Raw genomic sequence first — 17,308 nt, forward strand, 5'->3', positions numbered from 1 at the left:
AAAGAATTTCTTAGAAGAAAAATGTATTTCTTAGTGTGAAGAACATTTTAATAATCTAAAGAACCTTTTGTGGAATGGAAAGATTCTATAGATGTTAAGGTTCTTCATGGAACCACAGGTGCCAAGAACCTTTATTTTAAGAGTATGTGAACACAGTGATGCCATAGAAGAACTTTGGTTTCTCAAAGAACCTTCACAAAAAAAAAACCATTTATTTGTTAGTGTGAAGAACATTTTAATAATCTAAAGAATCTTTTGTGGAATGGAAAGATTCTATGAATGTTAAAAGTTCTTCGCGGAACCATCAATGCCAAGAACCTTCTTTTTTTAAGATTGTGGTTCACAGCGACATCATAGAAGAACTTCGGTTCCTCAAAGAATTTCTTAGAAATATTATTCCTTTGTGTGAAGAACATTTTAATTATCTAAAGAACCTTTATTTTAAGAGTATGTGAACACAGCAATGCCATAGAAGAACTTTGGCTCCTCAAATAACCTTCTTAGAAGAACCATTTTTTTCTTAGTGTAATGAACATTTTAATAATATAAAGAACCTTTTTTTCAAGTAGAAAGATTCTATGGATGTTAAAGGTTCTTCATGGAACCGCAGATGCCAAGATTCTTTATTTTAAGAGTTTGTGGACACATAGAAGAACGTTGGTTCCTAAAAGAACCTTCTTAGAAGAACCATTTATTTATTTATTAGTGTGATGAACATTTTAACAATCTAAAGAATCTTTTGTGGAATAGAAAGATCCCATGGATGTTAAAGGTTCTTCATGGAACCATCAAAGCAATAAAGAACCTTTATTTTAGGAGTGCGGTTCACAGCAGTCCCAAACAAGAACTTTGGTTCCTTAAAGAACATTTTTAGAAGAACCATTTATTTCTTATTGTGATGAGCATTTTAATAATCAAAAGAACCTTTTGTGGAATAGAAAGATTCTATGGATGTTAAAGGTTCTTCATAGAAACAATAACTGCCAAGAACCTTTATTTTAAGAGTGTGTGAACACAGCAATGCCATAATTTGATTTTGATAATCTAAAGAACCTTTTGTGGAATGGAAAGAGTCTATGGATTTAAAATCTTCTTTATAAAACCATCAATGGCAAGAACCTTTTTTTTGTGTTTCACAGCGACACCATAGAAGAACATTTTTATAAGAACCATTTATTTCTTATTGTGAGGAACATTTTAATAATCTAAAGAAACTTTTGGAATAGAAAGATTCTATTGGTGTTAAAGGTTCTTTATGAAACCAAAGATTCCAAAAACCTTTATTTTAAGAGTGTATGGACACAGCAATGCCATAGAAGAATTTTGGTTCACCAAAGAACCTTCTTAGAAGAGCTATTTATTTCTTGGTGTGATGAACATTTTAATAATCTAAAGAACCTTTTGAGGAATGGAAGGTCTGTATGGATTTTAAAGGTTCTTCATGAAACCATCAATGCAATAAGGAACCTTTAGTTTTAAGAATGTATTATGCTCCTTGAATTGACACGGAATGAGGGCATATAGAAGTCTTTCTGAATCATTCAAATCTGTTTCGAATGCTTCATATTTTGTGAAGAAAAGACAAATCATTTTATCCAGTTGGTCTAACGGAAGTGAAAGCCAGAGATTATGAGTGATCAGTTTGTTCACTGACCCAGAGTAAAATTTCACCCTGAAATTTGGCGCTAGGAAACTGGCTGTTCCTGCTGTGTCCATAACTCCAGAGATTCATTTTTAAAACTGTGGGCCAAAGAAGCTGTGGGTTACCTTCAAAAGTTGTTAAATATTCAAAATAAATAATATTTTGGTTTATTGGAAAAGGTGACAAACTATTTGGGTTCCCCAAAAAAACCTTTAAGTCAACAATTCTTAAAAGAACCACTGTTTTCTTAGTGTAAAGAACATTTTAATAATCAAAAGAAACTTTTTCCACTTTATGTATTAAAAAAGCTGCATTTGTTGCAAGACAAAATTGTTTTTTTATGATGTATTACATTCCTTCTGTCCATTTTTGGTGGATGGTCGGTGCTAAACAGGAAGGAGTCATCAGGTGCGGTTCAATGTGACCCTCACCCCCGCCCTACACGCTCAAACATATTCATCTTCACCAGAGAGTGCGTGGGTAGCTGGAGTCTCACAATGCCAAGGCCCTAATTAAATGAGATGAAGGCCAATCTTTTGTTTGTAATAGCAGGTTGAAAATGGAGCTAACACTATTGATCCCGTTGAGGTCAAGCAGTCTTAATTAATGGTAAGGATACACTCCAACGTATTGAATCTTCTATCACTCCCATAGTGTCATTATTATTATCATTATCAAAATGTTGAGCAGTTTGATGTTCAAACCAAGCTTTTTGTCATTAACAAAACCTAAAAAATAAAATAAATAAATGAATACACATTTTAAAATGAATACACATTTTTATCACCTGTCAAGTTTGAGATTTTGAGCGTTTTTTTTTTTTTTATGAAGTGTTTTTACAGACTAGTGAAAAGAAAACATCCAAAAGACACTGTTGAGTGTTTCTTTTATAGCACTTTATCTATTTGTGTCAATAGATTTCAATTATAATACATATTTTTAAAGGCTGTTTTCTCAAAATGAGTTATTTCTCCTGCATTGAACCATAAATCTACACTTCAGTAGCACTTACACACACCAGACTTTACATTTATATATATATATATATATATATATACATACATATATATTTATTTATATTGTTTTCTGTCTGTTCTAATTTTTTTTGAATTATGGAGTGACAAAATTAGATACCCAAAATTAAAAACATTTGACTCTAATATGTCAAAAAAATTAAACAAAAATGTTGAAACTGACTTCACTCAGTATTTAGATTTTTGTCCTATAAATGTATGCAAACTAGTGCATATTTCATTAAATAATGCCTTGTTTGCATATTTAAACCTAACATTTTAGAAATCTTGTAATACAAAAAATATTTGCAATTAACTGTAATCAATCAACTGGGTAAGTAATAAAAGGTAAAGTAATTAAAGGAATAAAAGGTGATAACTAGTAGTTAATTAATTAGTTAGTTATTTTTACCCTATTTTTTACCCTATTCACATGCAGTGTCTCACCTTCTAAAAATGACAAAACACATACACACAAATATTAAAACTTGAACTGAAAACAGAACACATAAAAAGAACATAATTTACAATATTTTTTAAAAATCCATAACAGTATCAATGATACTAAAACAGCTCTGGTACAAATCAATTTATGATTGCTGGTATACAATATATTTAATTGGTTTTATTTATTAACTATGCACCTAATTTACATACAGCCTACATCCTCAACTGTACACGGTATTTCATAAAGCTATGATTATCAACAGAATATTTAAAATTACAATTCATAACATAATTGGGATAACTAAGATTTTTTAAAATAATATTTATTAAACCTAACATTTTTCCTTCATTCTTTCACGATCACATTACTTACTTTTGTTGCTTTTTAAATGACTTTAAATATATATATATTTAAAGTCTATGGGACATAGTTAGTTCAAAAATAAACAAGTGAAAAGTGTGTTTTCAGGGAGTTTCTAGCTCTCAAAATTCCTTGCAGACCTTTTTATGTCCACCAACACCTCTATAATGGCACCATTTTTCGGCTGTAAACTGTTTACAGGCCATAAAACCGCTTATTTACTTCAACCGTGACACACAAACCAGATCAAACCAGCAGTTCAAGACTGAGGTTCCACGCCTGGCCATTAGTATGAAAATTATCCCCGTGTTTGTTTGCAAAGCACTCCAGTGGCGACGAGGGAAGCGTTTGAGTTCCTCGTGTGTGTATGCGTGCTCCTACTCATCATTTCCATAGGTGAGGCTCGACGGTGCCCCCTGAAGGGTGCATTGAAACACCCTTTCTTCTCCATGAGTACCAACCACTTGTAATTCAAGTAGAGCGGGCAGCTTTGTCCCTCGGTTCACCGATTGTTCCCGGTCGACACGGATGCCCCCTAAATCAGTCTGAACGGAGCGCCCCCGCCAAACACACGGGTGGAGACGTGAGAAAGAAAAAAGGGGAAAGAAGATCCAGGAGAAGAAAGGAAAATACAGTCTCTATGTCTTGGCCGTGACATCCTGGTTGGAGAGAGGAATTCAAGGCCTTGAATGGCTGCCAAGCTTTAGGGTTGCTGTCTCCGTCTACATGGGGGGCCCTTCGGTTCATTCTGGCTGTTAAATCAAACACGGTTTACTTTCAGGGAGGGAAGTGCTCCCGGATAATGAATGTTGTTGTGGATGCGTGTCGCACCTGAGATGACACAGAGGTACCGCGGCGGAACGCAGCGCTGAAAGGAGTTCAAGTGAATGATGACGGATTAAAGAGTTATATCTCAGCACGACACGCACTGTACTCACAAGGCCTCGCCGGTTAATGCAAATCTACCACAATGGCTTCCCCCGCGAAAGGGGCTTTGACCGACAGTACTTTGGCAGGGAGCCACAAGCGAGGCAGCACCCCTGCCAACCGTCATTATCCATGAGGTGAATTCCCCACCAGTGGGCCGCCCAACCGACCCAATGCTCTGAGCTCTCCTGGAGGAGGTAAGCTCAGCCCAGAAGCACTCGGCGCTCGTATTTGTTTTTCAATGGGAATGCCGACCACATGGGGAACGCAGTCAAAGAGCTTTAGAAAGTACAGACATTTGGGAGTATTCGTACTGTTTAGAAACTCGACCAAAGAAAGGGTGTTTTCTATTCAATTAGGAGCAAGTGGAAACCACATAATCCTTTTCCTCTCCAACTCGTTTTCACTTAATTGAGTTTGAATCATGCAAGTGGACACATTTTTGGAAGATTTTTTTTTTTTAGATTTTCAAGAATACAACAGATTAAATGTTTGGGAGGAGCTTTTTCATTATAACCATAAACCTTAAACTGAACTTGGTGCACATTTCAATCTAAATGGTAATGAAAAATAACATCCACGTATATACATATATACATATATATATAAATAGAAATGTACTATAAATACCATGCAAATATTAAATGATTATTATAAATATTATTATATAACATTTAATTATTATAAATAGTAAATATTATTAGTAGTAATTAATAGTAAAAAAAACATACATACACACATATATATATATTACATAAAATATAGAAAATAGAAATTATATCTATTATATCTAATTCAATATGTTGCTTGCCGTTTCTTCATAATTATTGTTCAAATTTACTTACAATATGTATGTGCGTGTGTATAAAACTAAAGATATTTACTATAATTAGAATGCATATACACAAAATAAAGACAAAAAGTAAAATAAATATTTAAAAATATAGAAAATTATATATTTATTTATATATATGTGTGTGTGTAAGATATTTAATGTAATTAGAATGTATTTACTTTTTGAAATAGTCAAAAATTAAAAATATAGATAATTATATATCTATATCTATATCTATATCTATATCTATATATTTATGTGTGTGTGTGTGTGTGTGTGTGTATACATATACATATACACACATAAATGTAAAGGTCAATTAAAAAAGTTGTAAATAAAACAAATATTACCAAAGTATGTTTTACAAGAAAATACTTTATTTCAGGTTATTTATATAGAAATTTCTTGCATACTTTAACATGCTGCTTGCCGTTTCTTCATAATTACTTTTCTATTTTACTTACAATAAGTGTGTTTATATATGTGAGTGTGTGTGTGTTTAAAATTATTTAATATAATTAGAATGTATATAAATAAAATAAAGGAAAAATAAAAAATATTAGATAATCAAATACACACAGACACACACACATACACACAATCAGACGAGATTTAAAAAAAAATGTTTGTAAATTTAGATGTATAACTTTACTTATATCTGATATATTTTTAATTATCTATACATATATCATGTCAATATTTATAATTAATATTTACATAATATCGTAAGTAAATTTGAAAAAATAATTACAAAGAAATGGCAAAGTATTGAATTGCACATAAAATTTCAAAGTAAAAAGACTGAAATATAGTATTTTCTTGTAAAATACTTTGGTAATATTTGTTTTATTTACAACTTTTTAAATCGACTTAATGTTTTATATTTATTACATATATGTGTGTGTATCTGTACGTATATATATATATATATATATATATATATATATATATATAAAGACAATATAACGTATATATAAATATATAAAGACAAAAATATATATATATATATATTTGTCTTTATTTAATGTATAAACATTCTAATTATATTAAATATCTTCAGTTTACACAAACACACACACACATGTATACATACATGCATATATATAAATATATATATATTTAATTTTCTATATTTTTATATTTATTACATATGTGTGTGTGTGTGTGTGTGTGTGTGTGTAAATAATTAAGTTCTATTACCATTTAGGCTAAAAAGTGCTCCACATTAACTTTTTTTAAATAATAATATACAGTCAGTCTTTTGATTAGATATATAAATTCTTTCACATTCTCTTCCAGTGCTGTTATATTGAGTTGTTCCTCTCCAAATGGGTTGTGCATGAGATCATGTGCTATTTATCCTGGCCCAGGAGACGCCCAAAAACGGTGCCATCTTACAGCCATGTTTATTTATGAGTCCTTTGCTGGGTGCCAAGTTTTACGGGCCGGAACTTCTGTGCTGCAGCTGTGTTTCCTTGGCTGGCTTTCATGGCGACACGCACGGCTGTTCTCTGAGCGCCCCGACACAGAGCGTGGTTGGCACGGCCCAGCGTAACTTTGCGCTCTGGCTCTTTGCTGGATCAGCAAGCTTTACCTAGCGAAATCTGCTGCTAGCGCTATGGGCTTTGACTGATAATCAATCTTGCGTGCCTGCTCGACAGTTGTCACTGGGACAGAGAGGCGGAGCAGGTGGCAGATGGGGCCTGTCTGCTGAGAGCGGAGACGCTAGGTGAGCCCAGGCCTGGCCCAGTGCACAGAGGTGAACCCACCGCACAGATTTAGCTCGCTACTCCACAGAGGTTCAGAGGGGAAAACTGGGAACGTGTAGGTGTTGATAACCAGGGCTTAGAACTACACTAACACGAAAACCAACAGAGGCCTCGTGTGAATGATCTATTTAGATTTTGGCCTTGATTTTATTTGTTTCAGTACTTGTATGTAGGGAGGCCGGTGCTACATGTCAACTGGGGCTGTTCTCAGTAATGTTTGGAGTTAAAGGGATAGTTCACCCTAAAATGAAAATTCTGTCATTAATTACTCACCCTCATGTCGTTCCAAACCCGTAAGACCTTCGTTCATTTTCACAACACAAATTAAGATATTTTTTATGCAGTCTGAGTGCTTTCCGTCCCTACGTAGACAGCATCACAACTGACACGCATGTGGCAAAAAGACTGAATGGCAGCACTGGTTTCAGCTTGAATGCTGCGACAGAACGCAAAAAACACATCTAAAATGAGAAAGAGCTTTGCGATTGACTGTACAAAGAGATTTGACAAGAAGTCAGAGGTATATTTTTACAGACTGCCGAAAGATACAGAAAAGAGAAGCAAATGGATTGCTGTAATTCACAGAAACAAATGAACTCCAGGCAGCGAAGCACAAATTTGCAGTTTTCATGTCATGTTAATATGTTGAATTTTGCGGTAAAATTGTACCTTATATGTTGTATTATTATATATTGTATTGACAACTCAGAAATTAAATATTTACCATCTTAAAGGGTTACTCCACCCCAAAATGAAAATTTTGTCATTAATCACTTACCCCAATGTTGTTCCAAACCGTAAAAGCTTCGTTCGTCTTCAGAACACAATGTAAGATATTTTGGATGAAAACCGAGAGGTTTATGACTATCCCATTGACTGCCAAGTAAATACCACTGTCAAGGCCCAGATAAGTATGAAAGACGTCAACAAAATAGTCCATCTGCTATTAGTAGTTCAACCATAATTTTACGAAGCTATGAGAATACTTTTTGTATGGAAAGAAAACAAAAAAATTACTTTATTCAACAAATCATCTCTGCGTCACCATAGTGCCATTTTGGAGAGTATCCACTGGGTGCAAACGTCGTTTTGTGTCAGCTGTGTCACGCAGATATGCTGTTTTCATTTGAATCAAAGTGTAAATAAATGTAGAAAACGTATCTGTGTGGTGTGGCTGACAGAACAGCGTACGCTGTTTGCGTCCAGCGGATATTCTCCAAAATGGTGCTACAGTGATGCGGAGGAGACAAATTGTTGAATAAAGTCGTTATTTTTGTTTCCTTGCGTACAAAAAGTATTCTTGTACCTTCGTAAAATTATGGTTGAACCACTGATGGCAGATGGACTATTTTGATGACGTCTTTCATACTTTTCTGGGCCTTGACAGTGGTATTTACTTGGCAGTCAACGGGACATTCACAAATTTCCCACAAGTTTTCATCCAAAATATCTTAAATTGTGTTCCGAAGAGGAACAAAGCTTTTATGAGTTGAGAAGGGTCTGGCTGCAGACATGCACCTGCACTCGCAGACAACTGCACTTCCGAAAGTGACGTCACTTGCGGTTGATTTTATTTTTACTTTATTTTATTTATTTATTTTTAAATTGAATCTCTCAACATTTTACAACAATAGCCAGGTGGTGAAGACAAGAAAAAATAAACTAAATTACAATGCCACTCGCAATCGCCACCTGCACTCTCAGCTACCTGCGACGTCATTCGCAATCCACACAAATGGTGCGCATTGCGTTCATATTTTGCTGTTCTGTGGCCACAGATTTGCGGGTCTTGTTTTTATCTCCTACAGATGACTTGCAGGACCCTGTACGTTATGCTATTAAATTAGTTTCAATCGTTTAACGACCACAGCGGCTTGTCTCCACTGGCAACATGCACGATTTGTGTGGATTGCAAGTGACGTCGCAGGTAGCTGAGAGTGCAGGTGGCGATTGCGAGTGACATTGTAATTTATTGTCTTCACCACCTGGCTACTGTTGTAAAATGTTGAGAGATTCGATTGAAAAAATAATAAATATATAAAATAAAGTAAAAAATAAAATAGACTGCAAATGACGTCACTTGCGGAAGTGCAGGCGTCTGAGAGTGCAGGTGCATGTCTGCAGCCAGACCCTCCTGTACGGGTTTGAAACGACATGGGGGTAAGTGATTAATGACAAAATTTTCATTTTGGAGTGGAGTGACCATTTAAATTATGCATAACTGGATGTTTTTTAAATAAACACTATATAAAACTATATATGTTTATGGGCTGGATGATAAGACAATATATATATATATAACACTGATATAAGTGATCACCTGGATTTAGACCAATCTATTTTGTATTTACAAAATGCGTTTACAGGCAAATTTGCTTTATTTATATCCTTGGCATCAAAATCAGTTGCATATAAATGGAATAAATGTCAGGAAACATAATTCCTGGCTACAAATCAATATCCATGGACCACTGGATCTTTGGTAAGTTGTAAGGAACACAATATCGAGTCCAGCAACCTTTAGTTTAAGCTGATTATTGTTTGTTTTATTTGCCTATAAAAACATATATATATATATACATATATATACGTGTGTGTGTATTTATATATACATAATAAATATACACAATACACACACCTATAGTATGTAAACATAAACATTTATTTTGAATCGATTAGTCGTGATTAATCGGTTATTTTAACAATGTCCTTACTACCTTTCTGGGCCTTGAACGTGTCAGTTATGTTTCTGTCTATGCAGAGTCAGAAAGCTTTCGGATTTCATCAAAAATATCTTTATTTGTGTTCTGAAGATGAACAAAGGTCTTACGGGTTTGGAATGACATGAGGGTGAGGAATTAATGACAGAATTTTTATTTTTGGGTGAACTATCCCTTTAAGATTTTCATTTTTGGGTTGATTATTTTATTAAATTTCATTGTGAGAACTTACCCCACAACATGCCAAAGATGGTTTATAGTGAATGAACATCTAGACTTTCTCACAGCATCTTTAACTGATCTTCACTAAATTTATATTACTTTATTTATGCATTTATGGCATTTATTCAGTGCCATATTGAATTTATTTATTCAAATAAAAAAAAATATATTAAAAAATAAACTCTTTCTTGTTTTCTTGTCCTGTAAAACAAAAGCTGGTTCGCCTGCATTCTGTTCAGCGCACTAATAAAAACACACTTCTATACTTTCTCATGAACCATGGAATCAAGGTGTGGGAAGCAAGCACATGCGAGCCAGCCACAGGTGCGAGGTGTGAGAAAAGGCCGAGCTGTCAGCCCGCGTTTTCCACTGTTTGCTCACGGAGCTGATGTGTTGTGACGGGCTGTGATTGACACTGGGAGGTGTGACTGGCGCGAGTCTATTTGTTGGGCGGAAGAGGACGGGTTTACATCCGTCTAATTGCTGACTCTTCTCCGTGGAGCGCGGGAAACTGAGGCGGAGACAGGTAGCGCGCTAACACTCCTCCTCGCGTCAAGCACATGCTCGCGTGTAATTGCGCTGTCATTTTCTGTACTTCAGGACGAGTCCGGGGTTGCTGTTAAATGAAGCACGGGGAAACGGGAATGTTCCCACCCGCACAGTTCGACATCCATGTTCGGTGAGAGAAGGGCGAAGCACTCCACTGAGGCGTGATTAAAAACACACATCCACGCACTTACACGACCTTTTTTTTCTTTAAAACAGAAGGTGCTGATGAAATAGACAATTTCAGTAGTAATTAAACAAAGATGTAAGAAAAACAAAAGAAGCATACTGAACACTTGTCATTTTGAATAGGCAAATAACTGAGACCTTTGTTTTGTCTTTACAAATATTTAATATGTAGTACTGTTTTTTTTGTAATATTTAAAATGATGTACACGTACAGTACATGAGATGAAGACTATTAAATATGTCTTGTAAGTTTTTTTTTTTTTTTTTTTTTTTTTTTTACATTTTGAGCATTGTGTCTTTGTTTAAACGGATGGTCAAATTTAGGCTGAGCAGAATCCAGATATGACCCAGGTCATCAAACCTGTAAACCGATGAGTCTTTTACCTACAGTACCTACATGTCCTTAGCATGTGCACCCGGATGCACGGCCATATTGGAGATACTCGGGTGTATACATCTGCATGGATTGTATCGTTAATGTACTACTAAAGATGTTGTTCTACTAATTTATGCTGTCTAAACCTCGAAAAAAACCTGTGGAAGCTGCTAAATCATATAGAGAAAGACTTAGTAAGCAGGAAAGGTGCGATATTTTGACAAACTAAAGTTAATAGGTGGTAAAGATCTGCATGAGCAGTGTTAGTTAAGATATTAGCCTAATAATTCACCTACTTAAAGTTATAAGAACAAACACAAATGTTGTCAAGATTCTTGCTCTGGAAATCCTGGTTGTCTCTGACCAACCACAAACGCCTTCTTTCCTCAGACAGTTTTTTTTTTTCACTCTTCTACTTGATTTGTTATAACTTTTGGCAGTCTATAGTACTCCAAATGTTTTTCCTGATCCGACCGATTAGTACAGACCAAAACATTACAATAATTTACTGTAAATAATCAGCTGTAAATAATCAGCTAAATTTGCAAGTTCCATTATGGTCGATTGATGACGTGTTGTGAAAACACTCTATTTTGTTTCATTTAGCTACACTGTAAAAAATAAAAAAAACAATTTGTTGAGTCAGCTTAAAATAATTTGTTACCCTGCTGGCTTAAAATTTTAAGTTCAGTCACCTAAAATAAGTTTAGTCACCTTGAAATGTTAAGTTGTGCTAAGTAACAACTTAGATATTTGTGTTTGCTAAACTTAACAGATGGGTAAGTAACCCAGCTGTCTTAAAATTTTAAGTTGATTCAACTCAAATATCTAAGTTGTCACTTAGTATAATTTAACATTTTAAGTTGAATAAACTTTTTTTTTGAGTTGACTGAATTTAAAATTTTAAGGCAGCCAGGTTGCAAATTATTTTAAGTTGACTCAACAAATTGTTTTTTTACAGTGTAGCTGTCGGTAGTGGATTATTTTATTGGCTAAAACGTTCATGATGGACTGCGATTAACACACTTCTACATTGGTGAATACCTGAAAGCTTTTGACTTTAAGTTGCATCATAAACCGAATATTAAATTCTGTGTAAAGTAATTTTAGGTTTGGTATAAGATGTTATGGCACAGGAAATGTCAACTAACCAAATACAGTTTTGTACTTAAGCAGTTAAATAAGTGAACGTCTGTGTAGAACTGCAAAACGATTAGTCACGATTAATCAATTCAAAATAAAAAGTTTATATTTACATACTATATATGTGTGTACTGTCTCTGTTTGTTATGTATATATAAATACACACACATGCATTTATTAAGGAAAAATGTTATATTTATATGTAAAATATTTCTGTTTATATATAATATAAATTATATACAAGTGTAAAATTACAAATACATACAATACATACAATTTATATATATATATATATATGTATATGTATTTATATATACATAATAAATATACACAATACACACACCTATAGTATGTAAACATAAACATTTATTTTGAATTGATTAGTCGTGATTAATCGGTTTTGCAGCTTTCTATGTAGTGTTTATTACCTTAAACAAGTCCACTTCCAGAACAAAAATGTACAGATGTACTCACTCCCTTGTCATTCAAGATGTTCATGTCTTTCTTTCATCAGTCGCAGAGAAATTATGTTTTTTGAGGAAAACATTTCAGGATTTTTCTCCATATAGTGGACTTCTATGGTGCCCCGAGTTTGAACTTCCAAAATGCAGTTTAAATGCGGCTTCAAACGATCCCAAATGCAGTTGTAAATGATCCCAGCTGAGGAAGAAGGGTCTTATCTAGCGACACGATCGGTTATTTTCATAATAATAATACAATTTATATACTTTTTAATGTCACGCGCTCATCTTGTCTTACTCTGCCTGAGGGAGAAAATCTGATTAGAGTTTTTCGACATACCCTAACTGTCTTGAACCAGAATACACAGAGTTCAGGCAGTGCAAGACAAGACGAGCATTTGAGATTAAAAAGTATTTAAATTGTATTTTTTAAATGAAAATAACCGATTGTTTATAGATAAACTAGATAAGTGTAGATAAGACCCTTCTTCCTTGGCTGGGATTGTTTACAAGCACGTTTGGGATCGTTTGAAGCCGCATTTAAACTGCATTTTGGAAGTTCAAACTCGGGGCACCATATCAGTCCTTTATATGGAGAAAAATCCTGAAATGTTTTCTCAAAAAACATAACTTCTTTACAACTGAAGAAAGAAAGACATAAACATCTTGCATGACAAGGGGGTGAGTACATTATCTGTAAATTTTTGTCCTGGAAGTGGACTTCTCCTTTAATATAACCATAATGTACTCATAACCTGTGGATTTAGGGGCAGACAAGGAAAGGAAATCAATGCTTTGAAGTGTATTTTGAAAAACAAATTCCACTCAAAAATTGCTATTAAATTTCACAAATAATTACAATGAAGCAGCAGGTAACACATGGAATTAAATGTAAAATTTTAAAGTAGAAAAATATACTCTAATAATCTTTGCTTTATTTACAAATGCGATCTCACAGCAATTTGTAAATTTTTTACAAGGTCACTAATTTGTGCGAATTCATACAACCTTGCTTGTACAAATTAGTATGTTTTGTGAAAAGTCGTATGTATTTTACGAGGTGGCAAATTCATAAGAATTCGTACAAATGACCACCCTCGAACCCCGCCCCTAACCCTACCCCTCAGAGAAGTCGTACAGATTAACCACCTCATAAAATACATACAAATTGGTTGTGAGATATATACAGGGGATTCTTGTGAGATATATTGATGTTGATATATACAGGTGTGTATGAGTAAATGAGTGGTAAGATCTGAGAATAAGGCCTGTTTTGCATTGGACAGGTTGGGCAAAAGCTGTTTAGGAATGTGCACGAGTGTGTGTGTGGGTTTCCCGTCTCTGTGGAGCCTTGTCTCTGAGCTCTGACAGGCTGACTGGCACAGCTAATGGACTGATCATAATGCCTGTCTGAGGGCACTGTCTGTCACATGACACCAATGCCAAGTCATTAGATACAGCCTTGAGGCCATCAATAACACATAATGCATTTTAAATTCTTGTTGAAGCATATGCACTGTAGACAGAGACAAATAAAAATATATGGGGTTTGTCTTTTAATTTCCAAGGTGTGTTTAATGCTATTTTAACACACTAGTGTTCAGAATTGACAAGCTTGACTGCAAAATGGATTGCTTTGGACTTTAGGCCAGTGATAAACTTACATACTTTTTTTACTGTTGCTCCAGTGTTTCTTCAGAATCATCTTGAAGCTTTGTGTAAAAAAAACACAAAGCTGGTCATTTAGATGAGGTTAGAAATACAATGTGTTATTACAAGGCAGTCCATAGAGAAATGCATCAGGAGTCATTACACATACACGGCTTAACTCCCTACTGCGTTGTTGATCATCTGCTCATGTGATGTTAAAAGGTGGTAGGATGTGTTCATGCAAAATGTCTTGAACAAACTAGCGCAGGATAGGTCAGCAGGGCAGATGCCAGGAGCCCCGTAAGAAGACCAATATTGAATCAGAAGGAAATAATCAGTTGATAAGTGGCAGAGCCGTGCTAAGGTGAATTTTAATTATGGCTAAATTGTGAAATTATTCCCACATGCTCTCAGCATCTGTTCCCTTCAGGAGCGCTGATTTATGGTTTCTATCAGCCCGAGCAACCTGCTCCCCACTGCCTGTGATACACATATGTATGCTGGGAGTGAGATGACCATTCAGTGCAGGCAGAGGGCCAATCTCTTTAAGGCTTGTCTGTTAAGTATTACCTATATTACCCAAATATTATTAGTGTTACACAGAGGATGCCAGTTGATTGGACAGGCAATATACCTCATATACAGTTGGGGTCAAAAGTTTGCATACACCTTGCAGAATCTGCAAAATATTAATTATTTTACCAAAATAAGAGAGATCATACAAAGTGCATGTTATTTTTATTTAGTACTGACCTGAATAAGATATTTTGCAATAGACGTTTACATCTAGTCCACAAGAGAAAATAGTAGTTGAAATTCTAAAAATGACCCTGTTCAAAAGTTTACATATGCTTGATTCTTAATGTGTTGTTACCTGAATGATTCACAGCTGATTTTTTTTTTTTGTGATAGTTGTTCATGAGTCCCTTGTTTGTCCTGAACAGTTAAACTGCTTGCTGTTCTTCAGAAAAATCCTTCAGGTCTCACAAATTATTTGGTTTTTCACAATTTTTGTGTAATTGAGCCCTTTCCAACAATGACTGTATGCTTCTATGATTCTTTTCACACTGAAAACAACTGAGGGACTCATATGCAACTATTATAGAAAGTTCAAATGCTCACTGATGCTCCAAAAGAAAACCCAATGCATTAAAAGGCAGGGGGTAAAAACTTTTTGAATTTGAATTTTACTTATTTTGTCTTCTGGGAAACATAAGTATCTTCTGTATCTTTTAAAGGGCAGTACTAAATGAAAAAAAATATATTTAGGCAAAATGTACACATCCTTATTCTGTTCAAAAGTTTTCACCTCTGGCACTCCTGCATCGTTTTTCCCTCTGCAGTAGGCGTTAGAACCTGTAATAGTTGCATATGAGTCCCTCAGTTGTCCTCAGTGTGAAAAGATGGATCTCAAAATCATACAGTCATTGTTGGAAAAGGTTCAAATACACAAAACTGCTAAAAAACAAAGAATTTGTGGGACCTGGAGAATTTTTCTGAAGAACAGTGGACAGTTTAACTGTTCAGGATAAAAAAGGGACTCATGAACAACTATCACAAAAAAAAAGAAAAGAAAAAAAACTCTGCTGTGGATCATTCAAAACAACACAGTATTAAGAATCAAGTGTATGTAAGTGCATCTGTTGTATTGACGTTTACATATAGTCCACAAGAGAAAATACTAGTTGAATAATTAACATTTTGCAGATTCTGCAAGGTGTATGTAAACTTTTGACCTCAACTGTACGGTAATAAATCTAGCAAAGAAATCCTCAGTACTGTCACATGTTTATTACTGTATGTCATTGGTGGAGATGTAATAAAAATGTGCGGAACAGTTTTTGCTCATTTCACGAGCCTTGGCGTTTGACTTTTCACACCATTTTCCCAACATTCGCTAGTCAATTTTCAGGTCCTTTCTGCCGCAATCCCTCAGAGAGCTTCTCCAAACACCTTTTGTGAAGAATCCCCAGCAGCATGCTTTAAAATTGAGCAGAAAATCCCCCCTCCAACGCTGTTTCGTTGAACCCGGCTATGTGGCATTCTACATTCCTTCTGCAAGACTAGACTGTTTTTATTCTTGCGTGATGGTTTGATGGAATGTGATGCACACGGTTAGCTATTTCGTTGCTCTCGTGATATGTAATTCCCTCTTCCAACCTTACATGAATTTCAAAAGATCATTGAAGGGATTTCTATACCCTAATGCACAGGCAGAATTCGCTGTTAGAAGGAGTGAAGAGCTTTTCAGGAGACTGGCATACTACAGCTGATGCTAGCCTGTCACTTGCATCACCGTTGGGCTTTGAGGGTTGAAACACATAGCAGAGGCGTTGCTACTTAATTACAATAGAGACTCAATATTTCAGCCCTTCCCAGGTTCATTTCTACACAATTAATTACCAACCACTACTGTGTTAGTGAAGCAGAAAAGTAGAAACAACAAATTCTTCTGTACAGAACAGAAAATGAAGGGATTCCTGGGCAAACAGGCCCAAACTCGGTCCTGGAGGCCAGTGTCCTGCAGACTTTATCTCCAATTTGCCTCAACATACCTGCCGGGAAATTTCTAGTATGCCTAGTAAGAGTTTGATTAGCTGGTTCAGGTGTGTCTAATTGGGGTTGGAGTTTAACCTCTCAGAACACCGGCTCTCCAGGACCAAGTTTGGGCACCTCTGCCTTAGAGCTTCTAAGAGAATTAGATCAATGATCTTACAACTGGCTTCAGTTTTACACCTTCTGGCAAACAGCATGGAATACCAATGCACAACTTTGCCACAAATGTTGTGAAAGTTTCAAATAACCATGACAATGTTAGCCTTCATCTGCGTTGCATCTATCTGGATGATCTCAGCAGGGTCCAATCAGATCTGCCCTTGTCTTGATAGGTATGTTTGTGTGATATGGCGTACTGTAGTGACAGTCAATACAGAAGAGAAGACAGGGTAGACAGTTTCCACATGCTAACATGCTCGCCTCCCTCGCTATTTCTTCCCTGCAGGGTTGT

The 17,308-nt window shown here is 35.2% G+C and overlaps 1 long non-coding RNA gene across 1 annotated transcript in view; it reads left to right on the forward strand.

Moving 5' to 3' along the window:
• The first annotated feature begins 6,714 nt into the window (after window positions 1-6,714).
• Window positions 6,715-17,308, forward strand: part of LOC127156231 (uncharacterized) — a 49,081-nt gene continuing 38,487 nt past the window's right edge. The window contains exon 1 of the long non-coding RNA XR_007825695.1: window positions 6,715-6,954. This is a non-coding gene — a long non-coding RNA (uncharacterized LOC127156231). The remainder of the gene's footprint in view (window positions 6,955-17,308) is intronic.

Source organism: Labeo rohita, chromosome 25 (assembly GCF_022985175.1).
Source record: "Labeo rohita strain BAU-BD-2019 chromosome 25, IGBB_LRoh.1.0, whole genome shotgun sequence".
Lineage (NCBI taxonomy): Eukaryota > Metazoa > Chordata > Actinopteri > Cypriniformes > Cyprinidae > Labeo > Labeo rohita.